The sequence below is a fragment of the Tamandua tetradactyla genome, chromosome 13 (assembly GCF_023851605.1).
Source record: "Tamandua tetradactyla isolate mTamTet1 chromosome 13, mTamTet1.pri, whole genome shotgun sequence".
NCBI classification, from domain to species: Eukaryota; Metazoa; Chordata; class Mammalia; order Pilosa; family Myrmecophagidae; genus Tamandua; species Tamandua tetradactyla.
In genome coordinates, this window is record NC_135339.1 from 84,942,268 (window position 1) to 84,969,032 (window position 26,765).

Consider the following 26,765-nt stretch of genomic DNA (forward strand, 5'->3'; position numbering starts at 1 on the left):
AGCTTAGACTTTAATCTATGAGTCGTTCATACCTCATTCCACCATTTTCTTACATACCTTCTGAATAAGCATGTAATCAATCTGTGTGCGCTCAATAATCAGATCACCTCCAATTACATCATCTGCTGTCCTCAGCATCCTAAACCCAAACCATCTTTTCCTCTAATAAAACTATCAGAATTACTGCAGTTTGCGGGGGGAAGAGGGGGGGATTTTAGACCTCTAGGCCATCTGCTTTCTTACTATGTTCCTAGTAATAAACTCTTTCTGTCTTTGAAACCGGGTGTCTCAGAAATTTGTCATTGAGCGCATTGGGCAATAGAATCCACCGCCTCTGTCTGCTAACAGACTCCCATACACAGAGGGAACCTTTGGGTGCATCATGAAAAATAAGCAGGGAGACTGGTGTCACACAAGATGGGATGAGACTGCAGCTGGGAGCCGGGAGTTGTCATTTGTCAGCCCAGGGCTCTCCAGAAAGGGCTCGGTGAATTTCAAACACAGTGATTAACTCTCCTTAATCTATGCATCAACGAACAGCACAGCCAATCGCTCGGCTTCCCCAACAAGCACCCTATGAGTCACTCGGTGTCTCTCTGGGGCCTGAGCATGTTTTATTCCAGGCAGTTGGGACTGTTCAGTTCTGTGCCCTTGAGTTACCAGGACGTAAATGATGCTCACCGCCCCCATCCAACACCGATCAGATATTGAATCGACAATGCCTCATTTAAAATGAATATTTCTCAAGAGTCTTTTTTTCTGCTGGTTCAGTACCAAGGAGAGAAGTCCCCATTTCCCCTCCCTGCCTTCTCCTGGCTGATGAATCCAGGCTGAAGCTCCCTGGGGTGTGGGCATCTGTGAAAGGAACAGGAAATTTCACTCTTGTATTAATGGAGAAAATAATTTACCAATTCACCTGTGAGCGTGCTGTGCAAGCAACCCTTGGACTATCATAAAGTCCCGAGGCAGGGAGGGAAAAGTGGACTCCACCCGTGGCCTGCTTATCTCCTTTCTTCTAATGTGGGTCACTCCTTGAACTGGGACAGTCTGCAGGTGTTCCCCTTTGTGCTGCCAGCAAACACTCAACTCTTAACCCTTGAAAGAAAGAAGCAGGAACAAAGGCCTGCTCAGGCCTGTCAAAGGAGCAGGAGACACAGAGGGGAAAGCAGCTGGCATTTTTCAAATTTCAGATACCTTTCCGTGTGCTTACTCTATTATATAATCTGATTGATTTAGTTTGAATCTCACAGACTTGAATTCTACCCACACCCACACCCCACCTCCCAGCTGTATGATTTTTAGCAAATTGCCCATCCTTTCTGAGCCTCCATTTCTCAGCCTCACAAAGCCATTCGTGAAGATTAAATGAGGGGGCACATATGGTGGGCTGAATGATGGTCCCCAAAGATATTCACGTCCTGATCCCCCCATACCTGTGAATGTCATCATATATGGCAAAAGGGACTTTGCAGAAGTGAATAAATTAAGAATCTTGGTGTGTGAATGGGCTCCTGGATCATCAGGTGGGTTCAATGTAGTCACAACAGTCCTTATAAGAGGAAAGCAGGAGGTCAGCATGGGGAAGGGGATGAGACCACAAGCCAAGATACGCTGGGGCAGCCTCTAGGAGCTGGGAGAGGCAAAGAACGGATTCTCCCCTAGAGCATCCAGAAGGAACCAGTCCTACAGGAACTTGACTTTAACCCAGTGAGACCGATTTCAGACTTCTGTCCTCCAGTAAGAAAAGAAATGTTGTCTTCAGGCACCAAGTTTGTGGTAACTTGTTACAGCAGCCATAGGAAATGAGACAGGACAATTTGTAAATATAAAGTCTGGCACAAATGGAAGGATTTGCTGCAATATAGCTGGAGCCACATTAGGTCAAATAGGCCAGGTGTGTCTGATGGGTTCGCTGCTGAGATCAGGGGCTTTGCCCCATTCACTCCTGTGTGTTTAGCACTTACGGCAATGCATGGCGCTCAGTGAATATTGGTGAAGTTTGTTAATCAGTTGGTACCTCACGCATCAGGTCTAAGAATGGAGGACATTGTCTGGGGCTTGGAAGACAGTCATCAGACATCTCTATAGCTAGCCCAGTGGAAAAGGCACAGGAAACCCAGGAGGTGATTTTCCTTTTTTTTTTTTTTTTTACCTCTCCTGGAGGCCCAAGGGAGGGTTAGTGGAAGGCCCTAGAAGGGTGGCCTGGCTCTCCTGCCACATTGCAGTTTAATCTTGGAGGGTGGAGGAGACACTATGGGTGGGAGAGGGAGGAAGAAGCAAGAGGTGCTTCTCCTTGGGGGTCTTTCTCCTCTCTGTGGCCTTGTTTTATAGCATCTTTCTGTCCTCTCTGCTATCCTGCCTGTTGTCTCTTCTCAAGCTTGGCTCCTCTAGTTAATGTGTTTCTTGCCAAGTATTAAGGATACTTTAGAAAGTTCCTCCTGGTCACTCGTTGCTTAGGAAAACCTCACAAAATGATCTTAGCAGCACTGTACATTTTCTTCTAAACAGCTTTCTCAGGATGGAATGTCCTGAGTCATTCTGGAATTTCAAAGCCGAAATCCACAGCCAGTCCTCAGAATTCCAAATCCCAAGTGCTCTTGATCTCTGAGTCCTCGTAGGCCTTCAGAGGTGGTGCTTATCTGTGGGAGGGATCCGTTTCATTAGTGTTCCCCCAATCCATCTCAGACGGGACATTACATAAAATATAATGAAAAATGAGTGACTTACAAATACGGCTTCACTGATCGTGCATTTGGATGCTGCAATAATATCAAGATGCTCTAAATTTTCTAAATATTTACTCTCAATGTCTGCCCATAGGCCAAAACGTGCGGATGGGGTGGTAAACGTTTGTGGAACTGACCTGCACACTTTGAGAATACAGCTCTGGATTAACGGGCAGATTAGTCGTTGGTTAAAGACCAGACTCCTGAAAGTGCGCTTCATGCGTCAGCGTATGAATCCACCACGGGAGACTTTCCCAGTGGACAGAGGGGAAAAGAAAGACACCTCCGGAAGGTATCACATCTCCTCAGCCCTGCTGCAAGGGAAAGGAATGTCTCTGCCAACAAACAGAGGGACCCCCAGGTCACCAATTCCCCCCCTGGAGACTGAGCTGGCCTAGCCCCGTTGTCCAGAACAGCCAGGAACGGGAAGGAGCCACCACTCCCGCTTCGAGGGAGACGGGAAGTGGATTGGGTCTCACACTGGTGTGGGGCCTTTCCCTTCGGCCTGTCCTGGCGGGGATGCTGGCCCAAATGAAAGGAGTCTCTGCTGCCACAGGTGCTCTGAGGCTCAGGTGGCACCATGAATTCAACACACTGACCATTCTTTTTTTTTTTTACATGGGCAAGCACCGGGAATCGAACCTGGGTCCTCGGGCTTGGCAGGCAAGCATTCTTGCCTGCTGAGCCACCGTGGCCCGCCCACACTGACCATTCTTATAAAAAAACCCAGTGGGCATAAATCTTAATTTACAAAATGAGTTTTGGGAGTTAGCACAGTTTGTTTCCTATGTGGCCAGCACAGTGCCAAGAGCTAAAGGGATTATCTCTATCACCCCTAAGGGGTAGTTTCCATTGTTATATCCTAACTTTACAGATAAGGGAACTGACTCCCAAAGGCCAGCCAGAGGAGGTGCAGCTAGCAAATGGCAGAGCTGTGATTTGAGCAGGGACGGCAGCTTCAGAGCACCCATCCCCGCGTGCTAGGCCACCTGCCAGGTCCATTAAAGGGGCTATTTATGGCTCTTTGGGAAAAGATTCCCTGGCACAGGACTCCCCAGAGTCAAAGGAACCCTCTGTGCACTGAAACGATGACGTCAGAGCCGGAACCGATTTACACGGGGCAGCAGAGCTCAGACCTGAGTGTGTCAGAACCATTTGGAGGGCTTGTGACAACACAGACCACCGAGTCGCCAACCCCAGAGATTTTGACTCAGCAGGATTGGGGTGAGGTCTGAGTATTTGCATTTCTAACAAGTTCCCAGGTGTGCTGGTCTGAAGCTGTTATGTACCCCAGAAAAGCTGTGTTATTTTAATCCATTCTTGTGGGTGCAGATCCACCTTTCCATTAGGTTGTTTCCATGGAGATGTGACCCACCCAATTCAAGGTGGGTCTTTATCCTTTCCTGGAGTCTTTTATGAGAGGACACAGTGATCTCAAAGCTCAGAGACATTTAGTTCAGAGAAAGAAAACACCCCAGGAGAAGCCAGAAGGATCCACAGTTGCTGAGAGAGCCATTTTTAAACCAGCCCAAGAGAGAAGGGCCACAGATGTCACATGCCTTCCCATGTGACACAGGAAGCCCAGACGCCATCAGGTTTTCTTCAGTGAAGGTAGCTTCCTGTTGATGCCTTACTTTGAACATTTGTATGGCCTTAGAACTGTGATTTTGTTACCTAACATATCTCCTTTGTAAAAGCTGATCCATTTCTGGTATATTGCATTCCAACAGTTTTGGAAAACCAAAATACGAGGTGCTGCTGCTGCTGCTGGTACCTGGATCACACTTTGAGAACCGCTGGTCTAGAGAACAGTCGGCTGTGAGCTGAGATGTTCTCTGAACAGAGGAATTGCTCCCTGGATGATACTGGCTGCACAGGTGGGAGGCCAGATGCTGTCTACGTCTGCTCCAAGGGCCTTTACACCACCCCCTTTCTTTTTGACTGTTTGCACTTTGTTTTGAAAAGACCAAACTTTTCTGAACTCAGCCAAAGTCAAACACAGTGAGGTCGGGGACAAAGATGGCTTAATATCTCCTTGGATTACGGTGCCACGCTCCGTGCCCTGCACACAGGGGGTGTTTGCTAAATGCCTGGAGGCATGCTCTCAGATGATGCTCCAGTGACTCCCAGTACATGGCCTTGGGCTGGGCCACAGGAAGAGCTGGCAAGGCTGCTCCCCAGCCCCGTCTCATCCTGCTCATCTTCAGAATTGGCGCTGTTCTGACCCACCCCAGAAATGATGAGAGAAGGCCCCTGGAAAATCAGATTCCACTCAGAAATGGGGATTTTATGCAAGAAAATGAGGAAATCGACTCTGTGCTCTCTCTGAGTGGCTGTCCACTCACCTCAGTTCTGTACATAGTAGGTGCACATGGAATTTTGCTGGGCAGCTGGCCTGAAAAGTGAGCCTTAAGATTAGGCTCCTACAGGTGGGACGATTTAAAGACAACATTGGGCCTAATCTTACTTTCAGAATTTCTTTTCCTTTTCACATCAACCATATTAAAACTCAGACGATTCCATTTTAAATCTGATTTGTTTTGTTCTAACTCTTTAAAGGAGTTTTATCATTTCACTTTTGAAACCGTTTAGCTACAAAAAACAGTGAATGTATAAATTGGCTGTGAATTCTTAGCAATTGTGTCTAGTTTTTATGCAGTGAAAAAACTCTACTCTTTTAAATGACATTTGAATACTAAATTCAGCAATTAAGGAAGTTGACAAAATATTACATTATGTGTGGCTAGGTAGTTAAACATTTATTAACTGCCATATTGTCTTTTTCTTATTTGATGCTAATCATTCTTTCTGGCTTTAATCCTTTTCAAAGGGTAAGTCCAGGTACTGTCTTTTTATTGTGTAAAATTAAAAATTCCTTATGGGGAATGCTCTTTTCACTAAAGACCCTTCTTGGGATGCCTCCCTACCCCCCTAGCCCGCCCTTTGAATATCTGTAGCATTCATGTCCTCACCCCCAATTGGTGCACAGATACCACCAGCTCCACCAGGTCACCCCTCACACTCCTACCTTCCCCAACCCCCTTACCAGGCTCCAATTTGCTCTTTTTTTCACAGCACCCATCACCTTCAATTTACTATGCAATTTACTTATTGACGATGTCTATTGTTTATTGCCTCCCCCTCCCATCCCATTCCCTCCTTCCCACCCGGGTAGCGCATAAAGGAATCTTTGTGTTTCCCCCCCCCACCCCCCCCCAGATAAATCCCAAGTAACTAGTGCTTGGGCTGGAGCAGGCACTCCTTAAATATTTGTAGAATAAAAGTGAGCGTCCGAAGTGTGGATTGAGCTCGGGGTCTCAGTGGGGACCTTTGTCATGTAACTGAAGGCTGGGAAGGAGGCTCCCACTCATTTTGCATAATAATGTCCAGGAGATGGACTTACAGCAGGTTCACCTCCCTCGTGGGAAAGGTTTCCGTGCCCAGCCCTAGGAGCAGATCTCTGTGGGTGTCTCTCCTCTCTCCACCAAACCCCAGGTGGAGCCCTGACTGGGAGGCAGGTCCTGGGAGGGGGAGGGAGGGAAGGAGTAAGAGACTAAGGAGCAAGGGGAGAGGGAAAGGGGAGAGGCCACAGGAAGAGGGAGGGAAGCTCAGCAATCCACTGCCCTGCACCTATGGCAGGCAGTTGCACAAGTCAGAGTGCCCATGGGAACCCCTGCCCTGCCGCGGGACATGTCAGGGAGCCTGAGGTCAAGGGCAGATGGGACACCTGAGAATCCTCTGAGCTTGGCCATGGACGGCACACCTGCGTCCTCCATTGGCTAAGAAGCCAATGCTGGGACGGTTGCATTGGACTGTGGCAGGAGTTCTGGGCCCATTCCTGGATGCTGGACATCTGCAGTGGGTACAATGAGGGCTCTCCTGGAAGGCTGGCGGGGCCCACGGGAGTGAGGGGTGGAGCACCCACCTCTCCTGGAGAGGAGGGGGCCGTGGTTAAATGGACATTTTTGGTCTCATCAACTTTTCTGTATGCTCCTGGTTTGAGTATTCACATACTAAAATCTACAAATGGACAAATATATATATGTATAAATCGCAACCAAAAGTTTTCTATAACCATGCCTGTGTCACTGGTGAGGAAACTAGAGTTAAGAAAGGCGAACTGTGCCATGCCTGTTATTTGGCAGAGCTTGAATTCAAAACCAGGTTTCTTGAATTTCCAGACTCAGGACTGCACCTGCAAGCCCCAGGGCGCTGTGAGTGTGCTCTGTGAGTGTGCTCTGTGGGTGTGCTCTGTGAGTGTGCTCTGTGGGTGTGCTCTGTGGGAATGTTCATGCTGTCACTGGTTTCCAATGTGGTTTCAGGCACCACAGGGTGATCTCACACTGTCATGTTATCTTCCTACTATCACATTGTTCAGTGGATTGTCACGCTGTCACATGACTTCACACTATTGTGTGGCTGTCCTGCTTATCCACTTCTAGAATCTTCCTGCCCCTCGAGGCTGAGATGTGCTGCCGCAGGACAATGTTGCTGACCTACAGATTCACAGTTGGCAGGATGGCTGCTGTGCCCCAGGTGCCTCCAGGTTGCCTCTTCCTGGAATTCTAACCTGCTTTCCTAGCTTGCAGATAACAGTTGCTTCTTCTCTAATGAGGCAAATGAAGCCTCCATTCCCCATGAGGAGGTCAGTGACTGCCTGGGAAAGCACTGGGCTGAACTTCTCCACTGACAGCTCCAACTCGGCCCCTTCTCTGGTTCACCAGTCCCATAATATACACCTTTATAGCCCAGATAGGGCTGGGATGCACTTTCAAAGGAGCCAAATGTAACTGTTACCCCAGTTACCTGGGAGAAGCATCTGCTTGTCACTAAGGGAGGGTCTTGAACTTATCAGTGCTTTATTCATTCTTGGAAGACCTGAGAGCTAGGGGGTGAGCCTTTGGGCCAAGGAAGAGCAGTCATATTCTGTTATATCTATCCTGTCACTCAGCTAGTGAGTTACTACCTCATTCATTGCATATTCATGCAGGCATTCATTTATTCCTTGATATTTACTCTGCTATCAGTTTGGTCATCTACTCTGTTCTAGTTTCCTAGCTGCTGAATGCAACACACCAGAGATGGATTGGCTTTTAATAAAAGGGGATTTATTTCTTTAGTTCTTCAGAGGGAAGGCAGCTAACTTTCAACTGAGGTTCTTTCTTGCATGGGAAGGCACAGGGTGATCTCTGCTGGCCTTCTCTCCAGGCCTCTTGGTTCCAACAACTTTCCCTGGGGTGATTTCTTTCTGCATCGCCAAAGGCCTGGGCTGAGCTACGAGCTCTGAGATGAGGTATGCTGAGCTGCTTGGGCTGTGCTATGTTGTGCTCTCTTGTTTAAGCACCAGCCAGTTAAGTCAAACATCATTCATTGCAGCAGGCACGCCTCCTAGCCGACTGCAGATGTAATCAGCCAATAGATGAGGTTCACGTACCATTGGCTCATGTCCACAACAACAGAACTAGGTGCCTTCACCTGGCCAAGTTGACAACTGAATCTAACTACCACATACTCATTGATTTATTTATTCAGTTGAATTTTCATTTGTCCATCCATTCACCCATTCATCTCTCCATCCATCCATCCTTTTATTTGGTCGGACAGTAATTAAATTTGAAAGGCAACCAACAAATATATATACTTCAATCCAAAGCACTAATTTTTGGTAGTGAGGAGGGAAGGGCGCTAACATTCATTGCTGGGCTACTATGTACCTGTCACTGAGCTAACTTCTTAACATTCTTTACCTTCTTGTTTATCCAGGAGACAGGTGCAGAGTGACTGGGTGACCTGTCTAGAGGTGGTCAATCAGTAGGAGACAATGCCAAGGTTCCATCCCAGGTCTTCCCGGCTTTGCAGCCCAAGCCGTTTCCAATTTTTACCTAATGTCATTATTTGCTGTGTGCTTTTACATTCCCTTAATAGCACAACCCTGGTGGATGTGTTATAATGCCTGATTGTGCAAATGAGCAAAATGTTTCAGAGAGGTTAAACGAGGCTCTGAGGACCACACAGTTATGAATGACAAAATTTGAACATGAACTCAGGCCTTCTGGTAGCAAAACTGTTCCCCCCACCACCACCACCACCACAGTATTTTATGCTCCAAGAATTAGCCATGCAGGGTGCGCCTCAGTGGGTCCGCAGGCAGAATTCTCGCCTGCCATGCTGGAGACCCTGGTTTGATTCCCGGTGCTTGCCCATGAGGAAAAAAAAAAAAAAAAAAAAGGAAGAATTAGCCACGCAGGGCAGCAAGTTCTGAATGACTCTGGCCACTGGATGTGTGGGGAATTCTGGGTTCTGGGGAGGGAGCTATGAATTATGCTGGGGACAAGGAAGGGATTTCTGGAGGAGGCAGAGCCATGTTGGGCCTCGCAGGACGGGTGGCTGTTGCTAGATGGAGAGTGGGGTGACAGCTCTCTGATGGGGCAGACGTGCAGAAAGTCTGTTTAAGGGATTGGCTAGACCAGAACACCTGTGTTGAACAAAGGCAGGAAATGAAGCTGGGACATAGGTGGGGCTCTACCTTCCAGAAATGCTCCTAAAGAGTTCAGAAAAACTTCTAACTCGCAAATTTTGATTGTGCCCCTTTCTCTACCTAAAACCTTTCAGTGATCCCACCCCATTTCCCCAGGACAAAGCCCACACTGTTTGCCTGGCCTACATGACCCTCTGTCCCCATCACTCTGCTTCCCACCCCCTCCCCCCACCTACACCCTCGCTCCCAGCAGCCCTGCTCACAGAAAGTCCTACCTCTAACATGCCTGGGTAGGCGCTTGGGTGCATTGGCTTCTCCCAGCAATGACTCAGGGAGCAACTTCTGTGTCAAGGAACCGCATGAGCAGGCCTGCCACTCCCTGACTGGCCTCCTGCCTCCAAAACAAACAGTCTGGTGGGTGGCATGTGGACACTGGAATGAAGCGGGGGAGGGCATTTCAGGATAACCAGGAGGGCATCCAGAGAAAAGCTGTTTCTTGTCAGGAAGTGAAGACGATGAACCCAGGATCGGGGTGTCGTGGTGGTTGCGCTGGTGGGGGATATGCCTCCCTTAGTGGCCCAGTGGACACCATCATAACAGTCGTCACTGAATTCCTACTGTATGCTAAGCACCCTTCCTATGGTAGACATAGCTTCCATATGTCTAATTCTCACATCTTCTCTGCAGCAAGAGGGATCAGTTGGCCAGTGTTGAAACCAAGGCTCAGAGCAGTTGAGGGAATGGCACAAAGTTACACAGCAATCAGGGGTAGACTTGAACCCAGGTCTTTCTGGCACCAACAGCATCCCTTTGCAGCAGGCGGTTTAGATCACAGAGATAGGATCATCAAGTCTTTGTAAATCGTTGGCCATTTTCATATTTTTAAAGCAGTTTCCTTAACCAATGCTGATCGTATCTTTATGACAAAAAGAGGAATTGGCAAAGAGCTGTAGATCCAGAGCTCTGGGCTTTCTGAATAGCGCTGTTGGGTTGCTGTAGACCTATTGGGCTGAGAAACACATTGACGGGCTTACTCAATGGATTTAAGTCAAGTATCAGAGAGAAGTCAGGGGAAAGGAATCCTGCAGTAGGAAATACAGTGCAGCCTGCTGGTCTACTCTGGCCAGCTTCCTGGGCAGCTCCAAATGCCCCACCAGGGGACCAGGGCCACAAGGTAGAGTCAAGACTGAGTTCAGGGTTATGCCAGGACTTGGTAGCCCCCAGGACTGTGGCTGCCCGTGTTGATGGGCCTCCATTCTCTCTGGCTGCTGAGTCCATCTCCACAGAAGCAGGGGGTGCCCAGCATCTGGTGCTGAGCCCGCAGGGGTGGGGTGTGGAATTAAGTCACCTGGAGTTGCTACCCGGAGTGTGCCCCGGGCAATTGCACACCCATACTCAGGCCAGCCCCATCTAAAGGTGCCAGTCGGTCCCCTTGGACTTCCTGAGAGGTTCACCCCTTTCCAGGCCTGGAGCCTCCCTACCATTTGCCAGCTTTCTTCCCAAAGCTGAGTCTGCCCCTGGAACACCCACCCTCCATGGCAGGCCCAAAAGACCGTTCATATATTCTGGGCACTGAGCTGGGAGATGAGGCTGCAGAGGTAATTAAGACATGTTTCCTGCCCTTGTGGACATCATGGTCCCCTGGGGGAGACACTCCTGGAACTTTAAAATAGCAGCAGTGTGATTGCAGAGGAGAGAGGGTCCTCTGAGTTGAAGCATTGTAATCAGGGCCTTAATGCTCACCTCCCAGTTATGGCAGATTTATTAGGGTGGGGCAGGGTGTGTGTGTGTGGGGGGGGGGTGATGAGGCTGAGGGGGAAGGCCATTCCGGGAGGAGAAAGCAACATGAGAAAAGACACAGGAGGGGGAAAAATTTCTGTCAACAGGTGAATAAGCCAACCACGGTACGTCCATATGAGGAACTGCTGCCACAGTACAACATGTATGGATCTTAAAACAATTACAAACAAAAAAGAGAGCACATGCTGTGTGATCCCATTTACATAAAATTCTAGAAATGCAAACTGATCTATAGAAACAGAAAGTAGACTGATGGTTAAAGCTGGGGTTGCAGAGGCAGGAAGAAAGGATTATAATGGGGCGTGAGATGAAAAAATAAAAAAGTTTTGGGCCTGAAGGCTATGTTCATTATCTTGTAGTGATATTCTTATGGGTGTATTTATAGGTCAAAACTTACCAAATTTAACTGTTTAAATATGTGCAGTTTACTGCATATTAATTATAAAGCAAAGTGTGTGAGGACTGGAGGCCGGGACATAGTTGTGCTAAGGGATTTGGATTTTAGCCCAAGGTAATCGGGAGCCATGGAAGGCTTTTCAGGAGGGCAGGTTATCCATCAGGCTTGTGTGTGAGACTGACTGCTTTGGAAGGAGGCTGGTTTAGGAGTCCAGGCACAGATGGTACAGCCTGGACCCAGGTAGGGCTAGTGGCACAGAGAGGATCAGCGCATTTAAAAGATGTTTTGGAGTGTAGTTTGGCAGGACTTGGCTTATCACTGGATATAGCAACAGAAGAGAGCAAAGGGGGAAAGGTGATGAGCAGGCTTCAGCTTGGGTACCTGGAAGGTGGTGGAACTGAGATGGAAAATACCTGAGGGGCTTGACTCTGATGCTACCTTCATGACTTGTCCAGGTTCTAGCAATAGCTTGGAGCTTTCTCTACCATTGGGCCATTGTGCTTTAGAACACCCATGTGCTCTCCTTTGGAGCCACCTGGGTGGATTGGCCAGTTCTTTGTGCTCTCTGCCCATGACGCTGAGATGCTGGAGTCCTACCTAGTCATGGCCTAAGTACCAGGCATCCAGTAAAAGGTGTGATGAAAAAAACTGAATCAGGAATGGGGAGCCCCAAGTTTGATTTTGTCTCCTACCTCTATCCTCGGCTTCCTTATCTATAAACTGAGGCAAATAAGATCCTGGGGTCTCAGCCCTGACTGCACTTTAGAATTACCCTAAGGTCTTTTAAAAATACTGATGCCACCTTAAGGTGGGTATGTAAGTGAATATCTTTGTTGTTAAGAAATGTACGTGGCAGCTTTTAAAAGGAGCAGAATGTATACAACCTACACTCAAATGTTCAGAAAATATTTTGATAAATAGATAGATAGACAGAGATATCCTAATAGATGTCTGGATAGAAGGATAGCTGAGTGGATGGATTGATAGATTGATGGATAGATAGAATGATATGACAAATGTGGCAAAACTTTCACATTTTGGATCTGAGCATCTGGGGAGATAGGGATATAAGCAGGGCTTATATTATATTATTTTTGCAGCTGTCCTCTAAGTTTGAAATTATTCCAAACAAACAAAAAAAAGTCTTTAAAAATACACATCCACCAGAATGGCTAAAAGTAAAGAGGTTATCAGGAGCTGGTAAGAATGTAGAGTAAATTTCCAGTCATACGCTGCTGGTGGGAGTGCCTGGTGCAACCACTTTGTAAAAGAGTTTTCTGTTACTTACAAAGTCAGATGCTCACTGGCAATTTGACCCAGCACTTCTACTCCTAGGTGTATGTCCAAGAGAAATGAGGACAAATGTCCATCAGAAGACTTGCATAAAAATATCCAGAGCAGTTTTATTCATAATAGCCCAAATCTGGAAACCCAATGTTCAGCAACAGGAGAACAGATAAATTATGTTTTATTTATAAACCGGAATATTACACAGCAATTAAAAAAAAAACAAATGATTACAATACACAATGACATGGATAAATCCGACAGACATAATGTCAAGCTAAAGAAGTCAGACCCCAAAGAGTGCAGACTGTGTAGTTACAATGATCTGAAGTTTCAGAACAGGCAACTCGGCTATGGTGACAGAGATCAGAGTAATGTTTACCTCTGACTGGCAAGAGGCATAGGAAGGTTTTTGGGGTGTGATGGGAAAACCTGGATCAGGAATGGGGAGCTCCAAGTTTGATTTTGTTGCAGCTGTTATCCGAGTCTGGGAGGTGGTTACAGTTCACTGAGCTTTACACTTAAGAATTGCAGACTTTACTGTATGTTATGCCTCAAAACAAAACAAAAGGAAGAAAAATTAATACCAATGCCAGTTCCTCATGGCCAGAGTATCTGATTTAACTAGTCCGGGTGGGGCTTTATCTTAAGAATTTTGTTTTAAAGACTTGCAGTGATTCTATCGTGCAGCAGAGACCCAGAGCCCGGATAGTCCCTTTCCAACACCTCCCCTCTCGGGGGCTCTGGGCCTTCGTGCAAGGGAGCCTACTGGGTTTATCCTGGAATATGCAGCCTGCAGAGTGGAATCAGGAAACCAGTGCAAACCGCTTTTATCTGAAGGAAGTCTTGCATGCAGTGCTGGCGCAGGGAAGCCTGCTGGGTGTCCGGCCTCGGGCCACCGGGCTCTGTGGCCACAGCACTCTGCTGGCTTCTGCGGGTCAGCCCCGCACGCACCTGCAGCTCGGGCGGCTCCTGGCGGGAGCCCAGCTTGGCACCCCTTCTCAGCCCCTCGAAAGCCCCCCTGGGGAGTCCGGCCAGCCGTGGTTTAAATAAACCACATCGGGACTGGGCGAATAATTGTGAATGGAATTCGTGCTTGAGACTTCTGGTTCTCACAGCTGCGGCTGGGGGTGGGGGGTCTCCAGGGGAATTCAGAGCATTGTTCAGAGCTGACTGCAGCTTCCATTGTTGGGCTCTGATTACAACTTTTGTTTCCCCATGAAGTACAGTTATTAAATGCCAGCCGGGAACAAAGATGTATTTACATGCGAGGGGATCAGTTGAGGCACTCTATTTTTAGAATTGCCCCAGCTCTGAGTCTGGGTGGGGGGGGGAGGAGGGGGGAGGAGGGCAGGGAGGAGGGGGGAGGGTAACCTGTGGGCCGTGGTGGAATGTGCAGTGTGTCTGCAGGAACCGGTTTTGACTGAAAATGATGAAGAAGCCATCACAGTCCTGCTCAAGTCTATCCGACTAAGTTTCTTTATTTTTATTTTTGGCCAGTGGATAGAAGGTGGGGAGAACTTGGGAAACGAAATCCCACCCCCGTTTAGACTGGCCATCTGTACCCTTCCAAGTCGGTCTCCATCTACCCCACACCCCCAGCACCATATCGCCATGCTTCTGAGTTCCAGCTACCCCCAAACCCTCCAAGATCCTTGAGCATGATGAGAATTCCTCAGATATGTTGGGGTCTACATCAGTCCAAGTAATTCTAGACCCTCTTCATTCCCAGGAGACACTCTGGAAGTGTCATCTGCTTGGCCAGGTGGGCGCAGGAATGGGGGGCTAAACTAAATAATACAGTCACAGCATGTAGAGAGCCCTTGGTAGGTGACAAGCACTGGGCTAAAGAGCGCTACCTGTGTTATTTCATTTATCACTCATGTTATGGGTTGAATCGTGTCCCCCCAAAAGATATGTTGATATCTTAACCCGTAGTGCCTCAGGATGTGACCTTATTTGAAAATAGGGTCATTGCAGATGTAATTAGTTGAGATGGGGTCATACTGGGGAAGGATGAGCCCTTAATCCAATATGAATGGTGTCTTTATAAGAAAAGACCCAGAGACAGAGGCACCCAGGGGAGCAGGCCACGTGGAGAGAGAAGTTGAGGCTGGAAAACTGCAGCTATAAGCCATGAAACAAGATTGCCAGCCACCACCAGAAGCTGGAAGATGGAAGAGGATTCTTTCTGAGAGCTGCTGGGGGGAGACTTTCAGCCTCCAGAATTGTGAGAGAAAACATCTCTGTTGTTTAAGCCACTAAGTTTGTGGCAATTATTATGGTAACCCTAGGAAACAAAGACAACTCATAATGAGGCTGTAAGAACTCTTACCATCCCCATTTTACAGACTTGACATCCCATTTTGAGGCTCAGAGAAATAAGGCAACATGGCCGAGGCCACCCAGCTAGTCAGTGGCAGGTGGACTCGGCAGCCTGGGCACCTCAGCCTCCCTCTCCTGGGGTGGGGCCCGTGACCCCCCCAGGGCCTGATGGTAGAAGCTGTGACTTCTGCTTCTCTTCCTCTGACGGGTCAGAGTGTGGTGAGCTCTCCCCAAAACTAGAGGTATTAGTTTTTGTTGTTGAACGTACATCAACTCTTTCAGCAAATGGGTAAGAGAAACTCAGTGGCTCTGAAATAAAGAGAAGCTGGGCTAGAAATGGATGTGAAAAACAGGTGAGTAGCAGTTACTGAGGAGGATTTTCCACAAGGCTGAAGAAACTGTGAAGCACGGGATGGATTCTGCCTCCCCTCCCCAGATACTCTTCCAACTTCGTCCAGAAAGAGCCACCTTCTGGAATGTTTCCCACTTGAACGTGGCATTTAGCAACCCAGCTTTGGTTCCAGACAAGCACCATGGCTTCAGAAAATCTTGCTTTTCAAGTTTTCATGCCACACTGGAGCAAGAGTCCTCAGTTTTGGATGACAGAAACATTCTGTTGTACTGCAATATTAGGACTGACATGTGTCCCACACCTGCCACGTTCAGGATAATCAAAGCATGACCTGACCAGGGTGTCTGATGTGGCTGGGGCTCACTGGACCCCAGAGATCACAGGGGTTCTGGGGGCTCCCACAGCATGAGGCGATTTTGAAGAGAGTTGAATTCAGACCCTGAGGGGCGGGCTCCCTTCTTTGCCACCTAACAGATGCTAAGGCAGGAATGACCTAAATCTGCTCCCCGAAGGTCTTGGAGGCATTCAACTCCCCCTGATTCCCAACTTGTTTTGTTTTGTTTTTCCTTTGTGCACCTGGAATTTGGGCTGGTCTCCAACCTGACTGGAATTTCTGACCTCACCTCTCAGTAAGCATGAAATGTGGACAGTTCCTCACGTCTCCTTCCTGAAAGCAGATTTTGCACCCCACCCTGGAAGTAGGAATTAGTTCCAGAAGGAGAATTCAGTCTCCTGACTTGTAATCTGGGCAGGCCACTTCATCCTGCCCCACCCAGGATAATTATTGAGAATCATCCCTCCTAACTCATGGTGGATGGCAGGGCCTGCGGAGGGCCGGGAGGGTCTGCAACCACCCACCTGGGCAACCCCACCTGCTCCCCGGGTTCGGGTTTCATTCTGACACCGAAAAATAGGGAAGAGCTATTTTTAACTCCACGGCCCAGTTTCTGGAGGAGACACAAAAGGAGGACCAAAGCTGGGTTCAGAGAGTTTGGGGTGCAGGTTTACATTTTGCTATCTTGGTTCTGAATTCTAGTTAGGACAGGGATCTCTAACTTGTGGCTCTCTCTTTTGAGTTCTGATTCTGACTCAGTTCATAAACAGGGCCTGTGGCATTCACTGGTAGCAGACATTTCCGTCCTAGGCACTGGGGATGCCATGCCGAACAGAACAGACAAAATATCTGTCCACACGCAGGTTACATTCTAGTGGGACATGCAGAAAATGAAGAAGACAAATAAATAAATATAATATGTGGGAATGTGACAATCATAAAGGAGATAAAAAGTAAAGTAGGGAAGGGCGATATGAAGTGTCCATGAGGGTAGGGGAGGTTAAATATTAGAGGGGACAAGTACTCAGTAACTTTCTGTGTGACTCTGAAGTGCATCTTATTTGGTTGTCAAAGGGGCTGAATCCACATACAGGCCCCAAGCCCAGCATATAAGCATAATAAATATTTTTCAACAAAACATCAAAGAACTTTATACATGCAAGGCCTGATGATGATGATGACAGTGATAATTTAAAGGAAAATCCCCAAACTTTGGATTCTTCTTTTTCATCAACTGACAAATACTGATGGAATATTCCAGCATTCTTGCTGCTGTCTGTGGGTCCTGAATGTTTTCGGTTTGTTCCCAGAATGTAATTTCAACAGGGGAATATTCCACATACTTTTTTTTTTTAAAACAACACTAAAAGCACTGTTATATAATAAACCTCTCCACCCACCAAAAATAAAAAAAAGGCTGAAGAAAAGCGGAGAGGTGTTTGGTTTCGTTTCATTTTGTCCCATTTATTGACTGATTCAGAGCCTCTGATAGAGAAGGGTGTAATCAGGTTCTGGTTAAACTGCAACCTCAGTGTGGTCCTGGGATTTTCTTGCTGTGACTTTGGGCAAATTGAGTCATTTCCCTGGCTGCCCTCATTGAGTGTAAATATCGTTCCCAATGCTAATAATCTCTTGGGTTTATTATGCAAAAAGAGAAAAGAGGTATCTGTAAAGAACTCAGTTAGAGATGCCAATTGGTAATGACAACTAGGAGAAAGAGTCCTCTGGATACTTCCTGGAGAGAGTGAATGGCCTTCTAAAATCCTGGAACTGAAAAGCTGGGGACCCCTTTGGAGACCCTTTAGCCAGCAAAGGCAAGTTTTAAATGATTAGAGAAGTCAGGCAGGTGACATTTGATTTTTATGTGAATCTCCTTATTTTTAAATGTTACCTACACATTCAATTAAGACCAAAAAACACTGTGTGGACCAAAGGAACAGTCTGCTCTGGCCAGTTCCTGAACTGTGACTGAGGCCTAGTCCTTTCCCCTGTTATACAGAGGAGGAAATAAGGCCCAGAGATGCAACAGGTGTCAATCCAGCTGCATAGCTGAGGTTTCTTAAAAGATCATTGAATGACCAACTTGGAAATGAAAGGTAATTGAAGATGAACAACCTGAAAGAGGCAGGATGGGGGGGCATTCCATGCAGTTTGCCAGGTGTTTTCACTTCCACCAGCCAACTGGACTCCCAGACCATTCCGTAAGATGGGCAGGGTGGATTATACCTCTTTACAGTTAGGTCACTGGGATTCAGAAGGGTAAAGTGTCATCCTCTGCCTAAGGTCAGATAGGTAAGTCTTCACAGGTAAGTCTAGGGCTGATTTTCTGGGTATGGATCCAGATGAGATAATATCTAAGCTTTCTTTTGGCTCTTAACAGAGGTTAACTCAAAATCTGATTTTATGCCTCATAAACACCAGGTCCAGAGACAAGGCAGGAGCCAGGATGTGTCCAGACTTCCGATCCTGCTCAAAAATAAAGAAGGGTTAAGTGGCCAAAATTCTAACAATGTCACCAGGCACATCAGCATTTACCTTGTTTTCTGTCCTAGCAGCTATCTAGCTTGACCTACCTCAGGACATTGACGTGTCGCCTGCACATCTCCACATAGGAAAGGTGTTCTGAAAGGTGTTGATCAGGGTTTTGAAGGGGAAAGGCTGTTATCTAAGGCTGCTGGGGAGGGGAAGAACACAAAAGGAACAAATATTTATTGAGAGCCTAATGTGTGCCCTGCACTGTGAAAAGGTGTGGCATATAATTCTTTCTCAGCTGTCTGCATGTCTGAATAATCTTCATTCTTCAAGTATCAGCTCAAATATCCCCTTTTCAGAAAGTCTTTCCTGACTACCCTTTCAATAGAGAGGCCTCCCTTGCTATTCTCTTTAACTGGCTCAGTTTCTCCATTGCACTAAAATCTCTAATTATCTTACTTATTTGTGGTCTTTCTCCCCTTAGCAACTGCAGAATCTGAGGGTAGGGATTGCCTGTCTTCTTCTCTGATGCATGCCTAGTGCCTTTCACGGTACTTGGCACATAGTAGGTGCTCAGCAAACATGTTAAATATTTACAAGTAAATATTTATGAGAAAACATATTTATGCTTCATCCTTACTGAGAGTCTGGACCAATCCTCTTAAGTTTCTCTTAGCCTCTTGCATTACTAACATCCTTGTTAATTGGAGGTGGAGCTACAGTCCTAGGGGAAAAAGGGTCAGGAGGGAAGAATTGGCATGTAGAGCTGTAAAGCGCAGCCTGCAGACTTTTGCTTCCTGGGTCAATTATGGGGCAGCTTGCAAAGAAATGATCTGTAAACGAATGAAATCTATTTTTAAAGGGCCTAGTGCCTCGCAGCAATAAGAGATGACATCAGAGATCCTGCGTTCCATTCAGGAGCCAAGCCCTGTGGTCCTCGGAAACTACGAATCCCAGGGTGCACCGCAGCGCAGGAGCCCCGCACCGCCACGCGCGGCCCTCCCCGACGCGGCGAAGGCCACCGCCCCTGGAACCAGGAAGACGCCGGGCGCCCGGCCCGCCACGCCGCCGGCGCCGCGCGGGGCCTGCCGGGACCTGTAGTTGGGAGTGCCCGCTCCGGAATCTCAGCCTCCGTCTGCGGGGCCGAGGCGGCGCGGGCACGCGTGCGCAGTGCGCGGGCGGCCGTCGTGGGCGCCGCTCCGGCCAGCTCTGTGTTCGCGGGACCCCGGGCCGCCGCGGCGCGGGTGCTGCGGACCGACAGCCGCGAGAAAGTTTTGCTCGAGGAGCGCGGGCGCACGGGGGCGGCGGGGTCCGGCCCGGCGCGAGGCGGCGGCTGCCGGGCTCCGGGAGTGTCGCGCCGGCTGAGGCGAGCGGAGAGGCGTCCGCGCGTCCGCCGAGGGGCCGGCGGGCGCTGGTGAGTGCGGGGCCGGGCGGCGGGCGGGTGCGGGGCCCCGGCTTCGCGGCAGCAGCCCCTGATCCCGCACCTTCGCTCCGCGGCTGCACCTGGCGAGGCCCCCGGGCCGGCGGCTCACCTGCGCGCGCGACCTCGGGCGGGCGGGAGGGGGCCGCGTCCTCTTCCCGCGGATCCTTTTTATTGTTTTTCTGACCTCAGTCCTCCGCGGCGTCCGGCGCCGGAGGGTGGGGAGGTCGGTGGCGGCCGTGGGGGCCGTGGAACTACTCTTGTGGCGCTGCTGGGAAGCACCGTGGTGTCCTCGTCCCTCCCCCCAAGAAATAAGGCGCTGGACGTCCTGCTGCGGCCAGCTGTCCGGGGATTCCCGGCGACGTCCCAGATCGTGCCCCCGGGGCCGAGCCGCCCTGGGCATCCCTTTCTCAGACTCCAGTGCGCTTTCACTTTGGGGCTCGACCGAGTCAGAAGTCGATTCCGCCCTGACTCATAGGCGTGCCGTGTTGGTGACTTACCCTCGCGTCTTAATGGTGCAGGTGAGGAACGAGAGAGCTGAAAGTGACTTGGCCAGGGTCACGCAGGTAGGACCGGGCAGGCGACCGGAACCTGGGTCTTCCAGGCCAGCTGGGTCCTTTGGACCGCACCGCCATGGGCCGGTCCGGAGTGCTTTCTGGTGTTTTCTTTTCTTTTTTTTTTTCCTTCAGACGCTTTTCGGTGGACTTTCTTGGATGGATTATCAGAAGGGAAAGAGTTGTCACAAGGAGCGCAGTCTTGTTATTTATCCTGTTTATTGCCTTTGGTAGAGCTCTAGTTATGTTGCGTCCCAGAGCAGAGCCTTTGCCGGGGACCCGTGCATATAAATGATGAAACGAGATTGTTCTCTTTGGGGGCAGGTTCGAGAAGAGATTTAAGGAGAAAATATCCATGTAATTTCTGCCCCTTCTCTCGTCTTTTTTGCCTTCCTGTCCTGTGAAACTTGCTCTCTTTACCATTGCTGGTTGTCTTTTTTTTTTTTTTTTTTAACATATAAGATTTTTCTTTGCTGACACCATGCAATGCCCTTGAATTAGTTTTCTAACTAGAAAGTTGTGTATCCTGTGTGTTTAATGACTGGAACATATAGCATACTGTGAGGTTTATATCATTATCTTTTATCTTAGAACTGCTCATCAATCTGCTTTATTTCCCCTTGGGGGGGGGATGGATAGAAAAAAAAAAAGAGTACATTCTAAGTTAGTGTAATGCCTTTGAAAGAATATGCCAGACTTTGGATAAGCATGATATGATTCAGATAAAAACTTTATATATGTATTTTTTGGCATGCTCTGTGTTGGGGGGGGTCTCATTTCATTCTTTTTCCATGTGAGTTTTGTTTGTTTGGGAAGTGCGTGGGCCAGGAATTGAACCCAGGTCTCCTGTATGGCAGGTGAGAATTCTACCAGTGAACTACCCTCGCATTCCCCAGAGAAAAACTTTTAAAAAATTGTTTTGTAAAACGATATATTTTCTTTACACTGAAGAAATTGAAGAACCGTTGTTATTTCCAAAATTGTAAGGTTTCTTCTCACCAAAATGCCTATTATTTTTCATACTCTGAAGTTTTTATAATAATTTTCATATTGACACACTTGTGGCAAAAAGATATTTTCACAGATAGAGTTTATTTAAATATTCTGCATCTGGGCCAAATATTCCCAAGGGAAATTACATTTTAGAATACAAATTTTTTTTTAAAAGTATGTAAGTTTAGAAGATATGAATTAATAGTTAATCTATTTTATGGTGCTATAAAACCCTGCATTATATCCAATTGGTAGGCTTCTGCTCAAGGTATACCTGTATCAAAGTATGTTGTGAATTTGTCTTTTGGTGTAAGCATGGGATAACTTGTGACATTAAGATGTAATTTATGTATATTGAAACTGCTTCATATTTCATTTTATCTTGTTAATTAGTGTTGCTTTGGAGAGAGGTGGGTGGAGCGGTTTTGTATCTTTCTCTTTCCAGTTTTAGCAGTGTAGCAAAATAGAAAAGAGAGGTGATGTGTAAATTTGAGTTTGTTATAGACCAGGAGAGACAGTAAAACAGGATGAGTATACAATTGTTAGGAAACTCCCATGAGTTCATAATCCGGAAGGACCTTTTTAGAAGTGTTTAAGGACATTAAGAATAGCATTGAATTATTTTTTTTTAAAGTCATGGTGGATAATACTCAAAAGTGTTGTTAACATGAGATGGTTTTGAAGACTCTCAGGAAAATACTTGGGAAAGGTTGAAATTTTTGAGGGACTTTTTCTCTGAAGACATTTAATAAAGTTTTTTTTTACTTAAAAAAAGCCTACAGTTCTGGTCATACTGCAAATCCCGTTTATTTTGACTTTATAATATAAATTTGTAACACAGAATGAACTTGTAGGTAGTAATTTATTAGCATAATTTAAGTCAGACCTTGACATTGAAATATTGCTTTGTATCAAATAAATAGTTATTCTTGTTCTTGTTTGAATAACTATCATTTACAAATGGGAAAGATAAACAGTTTCTGAATAGAATGTAATTATGATTCAGATGTGACAGTATTTATTCACTCTCTGCTTTTATTAGATAGAAAATGTCAAAATACAGCAGTAACTGCCTCAAAATACTTGCCATTTGATTCCAGTTGTGAGCTGAGGTAATAAATACTCCATAAATTTGAACATTTTTCTTTGGGTAATATTAAAAATTTACTTTAAAATTCAAGATGTTTCAGTAGGAGATAAAAATAAGCATTTAATTTGAGATCTTTTGATAATTTGTAAGTGTACAGCATTTGGAAATTTATTAGAAACATAAAAATGTGGGATATTTTTATGTGAAAGGAAAACTGCTTGTTGCTATTGTTATAACAATGGGAATCTGTTAATCCCCCAGATAAAAACTTTTAAAAAATTGTTTTGTGAAAGAGTGTATTTTCTTTACACTCTGAAGAAATTGAAGAATTGTTGTTATTTCCAAAATTGTAAGGTTTCTTACAATTGAGTAACATTAAAACATTTTAACACTAAATAATAGTTTTTTCTTTATGGCTGCTGTGTGATAAGAATGCATAAGCTTAAAATTCCTAGAATGTATTTAGCAAACGTGTTTGCCATTTATTTTAGTAAGCCTTTTTGATTAGTTGAGTTGCTTTGATTCAGGATGTTAGTTTTTTGTTTCTGTTTTTTTTTTTTTTTTTTTTTGGTTTTTATTCCATAAACCTTCTTTGAGCTGGAATTTCTGTTGAATGTAAAAGAAATTCAGAGTCATTGAGGATTTTTTAAATTTTAATTAAGTTTTGGAGAAAATGATTTTTTCCTTTCTGGCATCCTTGCACCCTTATCAGGTAGTTTTTTTTTTTTCTCAAGAAAATGTGGTTTTACCCTTTTAAGCCACCTTGCCTTTTGTAGTTTAACCATTTAACTTGATTCTGGATTTAGTTTAACCTCTTCTTGATGAAAAGATGTTCATAGGTACTTAGAATTGGAAGTGATCTCAGAGGGCTTCTAACATAGCATCTTTCTCAGTACAGTAAATCCCTCCTGGGCATTTCCATGTCAGATGTTTTCTCCCATTTGTAGGGCAGTTATGCTATTTCAGATGCCATCAAGTTATTGAGCTGTCTGAGCTTGGTGAGAACAAACATAAGACTCATGTTTTACCATTCCCTACCTTCGACTATGCTTTGTAGGCTTGTCCTCTCCCCTTCTCCCCTTCTCCCCTAGGCAAACAAGTTTTTCTGTCGTTTACAGCCATCAGATGCTCCAGACTAACCTATTCCGGTTTAAACTTTCAGTCTCCTGTTCAGTTGAAAGTTCCTCATTGTTGGGCCACTTATTGCTTGAAACACTTGAAGTAGGGAGGGATTGTATTGTGTTCCTGGGTTACCTTTTTTCCTTTCTGTCTTTGGAGATCCACTTGAACAGGGACTAGATGGAAGAGAAATGAAAAGGGACAAGTATTTCTCTTTTAACCCTCTCTTGACTGACATTCGCAAGCCGTGATGTCCACGATGACAGGTATCAAAGCTGACCTTTTTGGTGAGAAGTCTCCTTGCAGTTCCTCAATATGAGGTTTGCTATGGCTAAACCTTTTCCAGCCAGTGTTCTTTTTTTTAATTAATTTTTTAATTAAAAAAATATGTAACAGCAAACAAACGCAAAGATTCTTATGATCATTCCATTCTACATATATAATCTGTAATTCACAATATCATCACATAGTTGCATATTCATCATCATGATCATTTCTTAGAACATTTGCATCAATTCAGAAAAAGAAGTAAAAAGACAACAGAAAAAAGTTCATAATACCATACCCCTTACCCCTCCCTTTCATTGATCATTAGCATTTAAATCTAAATTCATTTTAACATTTTTCCCCTATTATTTATTTTTATTCTTTATGTTTTACTAGTCTGTTGATAAGTTAGATAAAAGGAGCATCAGACACAATGTCTTCACAATCACACAGTCACATTGTGAAAGCTATATCATTATACAATCATCTTCAAGAAATATGGCTACTGGAACACAGCTCTACATTTTCAGCCAGTTCCCTCCAGCCTCTCCATTACATCTTGAATAACAAGGTGATATCTACTTAATGCATAAGAATAACCTCCAGGATAACTTCTCGACTCTGTTTGGAATCTCTCAGCTATTGACACTTTATTTTGTCTCATTTTTCTCTTCCCCCTTTTGGTCGAGAAGGTTTTTCTCCATCCCTTGATGCTGAGTTTCTGCTCATTCTAGGATTTCTGTCCCATGTTGCCAGGAAGGCCCACACCCCTGGGAGTCATGTCCTGCATAGACAGGGGAAGGGCGGTGAGTTTACTTGTGTTGGCTGGAGAGAGAAGCCACATCTGAGCAACAAAAGAGGTTCTGTTGGGGGTGACTCTTAGGCCTAATTTTAAGTAGACTTGGCCTATCCTTTGATGGGTTAAGTTTCATTTGAACAAGCCCCTTATTCCTGTCCGGTCAGCCCCCTCCTCCTTCCTGAGACTTTGTGCATGTGTAGGGACATATTATCTAGGAGTAGGAAACAGGGATATTTTCTCTTTGCAACCCAAATTTTTTGTTAACAAGATGGCACAAATCCAACTATCACCTGCAGTTTCCACTCAACCCACTGGAAACGCACTCATTTGCTATGCCAAATGGTGGCGTGCAGGGTTCTTTTTAACCCATTCTCTGCCTTGCCATTTCTCATCAATTTTCTTTGACCTCCTGCACAAATACTGTCTACTGCATAAGCAGACATTGAAATGGAAAATGAAATGCCATCTCCCCTTCTGATTGGCACTTCTAATATTAGCAGCTGAATCCCTTGGAGGCCCCTGCCACTGTTTTGGGGTAAATACTCCCTTCCTTTCCCTTTGTTCTCCCTGAGAACACAGAAGACTTAAAATTCTTCTCTCTGCTGTCAACTGCTTATATAGAGGTGAAGAATGGTAAGGCAGTGGTTAAGGTGCCAGAGCCCTGAGGTATGTGTGGGGAGAGGTTGGGAGGTGCCTGACTCCACAGATATTCCATCCTTTTTATCTGTATAGCTTTAGCTTTGTCATTGTCAACAATTCTGGGGCAATAAGACTGGTTCCACTCAACATCTAATTAACATACAATAGTGAAGTCCTCCAGATCTTGTGAGGTCTCATTGCACAGAATAATGTAATTTAATTTCCCTTCCTTCCTTCCTCCCTTCCTTCCTTTCTTATTTTCTTACTCTTTCTGATTTTGTTTGCTTGTTTTTGTTTTAATTAGTTTTTTTTCCCTGGTTCTTAGCCTAGTCCTGACTGAGGAAGTATTAACTTTGAATATTATGTTCATTTATGTTATGTTAATTTATGACAGATTGTAAAATCTGATTATACTTTAGAGCATAAGTAAATCTGATAGGTAAATTTTGGGGGTGGAGGTGTGGTTAATGTAATTTTATCTGTTCTTGCTTCATACTTTCTCTACTAAAAATATAAATTCAAACAAATACAGTGTTTGAAACCTTTTCTTTCTAGTCTGCCCTAATAAACCAGTCAGTTAAATCTGCGAAATGATTTGTTGTCTGATGAGGAAAGAACAATTTTCAGTCTGGAAACTTAAGTATTAATAATTGATGCAGAAGTTATCAGCTCATTCATTCAACAAATAGTTTCTGTCTTCTCTGTGCCAGGCCCTCTTTTAGACATTGGAGAAATGCGGTAAATAACAGAAAAAATTCCCTGCTTTCACGGAGCCTGTATTCCGGCATGGGGAAACAGAGAAGAAACAAGGTAGATAAGTACACTATGTCATTTGTTAGAGAGCAGCAAATGTTCTAGAGAAGAATAGACCAGGGAAGGAAGATAGGAAGTTGCAGGGCAGTTCAGAGGACTTGAAGTTTTAGATAGGGTGTCAAGGGAAGGTTTCACTGAGAAAGTGACATTTGAGTTAAACACCCCTGAAGGGGCATTTGTCTAGTATAGTAGGAGTCCAGTGAAGCCACAATGGACTGGTGGTGGTGGTGGTGGTGGTGGGGTTTGTAAGGAGTAGGGGCGGGATCTGTAGGGCTTTGGTTTTTTACTATGAGTGAGATGAGATCCCATTGAAATAGTGGTTTTCTCAGCCTTGACTGAGCATTGGAATTGCCTGGGGAACTTTAAAAAAAAGTACTGATGCCTGGTTTCTATTCCCCGAGTTTCTTTTTGATTGATCTGGGAATCCAATTTAGGCGTCAGGATTTTCACAAACTCCCAGAAAATTCTAATAAGAGTCAGAGTTGACATCCATTCTATTGAAGAGTTTTGAGCAGAATGACATTACGTGCTATTGAAGAATATGAGCTCTAGAGCCAGACTCCCTTGGTTTGAATCCTGGCTTAGCCACTTCTAGCCATGTGACCTTGGGCAATGATTTTTTTAATCTTCTGTGCCTTAGTTTTCTCATCTATACAACAGTGTTGTTATGAGGATTAAATAAGTTAATATCTGTAGAGCATTTAAAAGTGCTTGGCCAGTATTAATACTGTGTAAGTGTTTGTTGGATAAATTGCATGTTTTAATGGGATCAGCGCTGTGTTGAGAATAGATTGAAGTGGGGCAAGGGCAGAAGCAAGAAAGCCCTTGTAATAATCCAGGTGATAGATGATGGTGACTTGAATGAGAGTGACGGTGATGCAAGTCATGAGAGGAGTGGAT

The 26,765-nt window shown here is 45.7% G+C and overlaps 1 protein-coding gene and 1 long non-coding RNA gene across 9 annotated transcripts in view; one reads left to right on the forward strand and one right to left on the reverse strand.

Annotated features, from left to right (window-relative positions):
- Window positions 1-840: 840 nt before the first annotated feature.
- LOC143653274 (uncharacterized) lies at window positions 841-9,493 on the reverse strand. Its single transcript, XR_013161216.1, has 3 exons — window positions 9,480-9,493; window positions 1,434-1,549; window positions 841-855 (listed from the first exon to the last, which is right to left on the reverse strand). It is a non-coding gene; the product is annotated as an uncharacterized LOC143653274 (long non-coding RNA).
- Window positions 9,494-19,496: 10,003 nt separating this feature from the next.
- Window positions 19,497-26,765, forward strand: part of PLEKHA1 (pleckstrin homology domain containing A1) — a 106,509-nt gene continuing 99,240 nt past the window's right edge. For 5 of the 8 annotated variants that reach the window (XM_077126297.1, XM_077126298.1, XM_077126292.1 and 2 more), the window contains exon 1: window positions 19,497-19,585. The gene's annotated coding sequence lies outside the window, so the exon portion shown is untranslated. Of the gene's footprint in view, window positions 19,586-19,804; window positions 20,158-22,967; window positions 25,863-26,765 lie in introns of those variants that run through there. The other 3 variants (XM_077126294.1, XM_077126295.1, XM_077126296.1) reach the window with 3 other exon arrangements.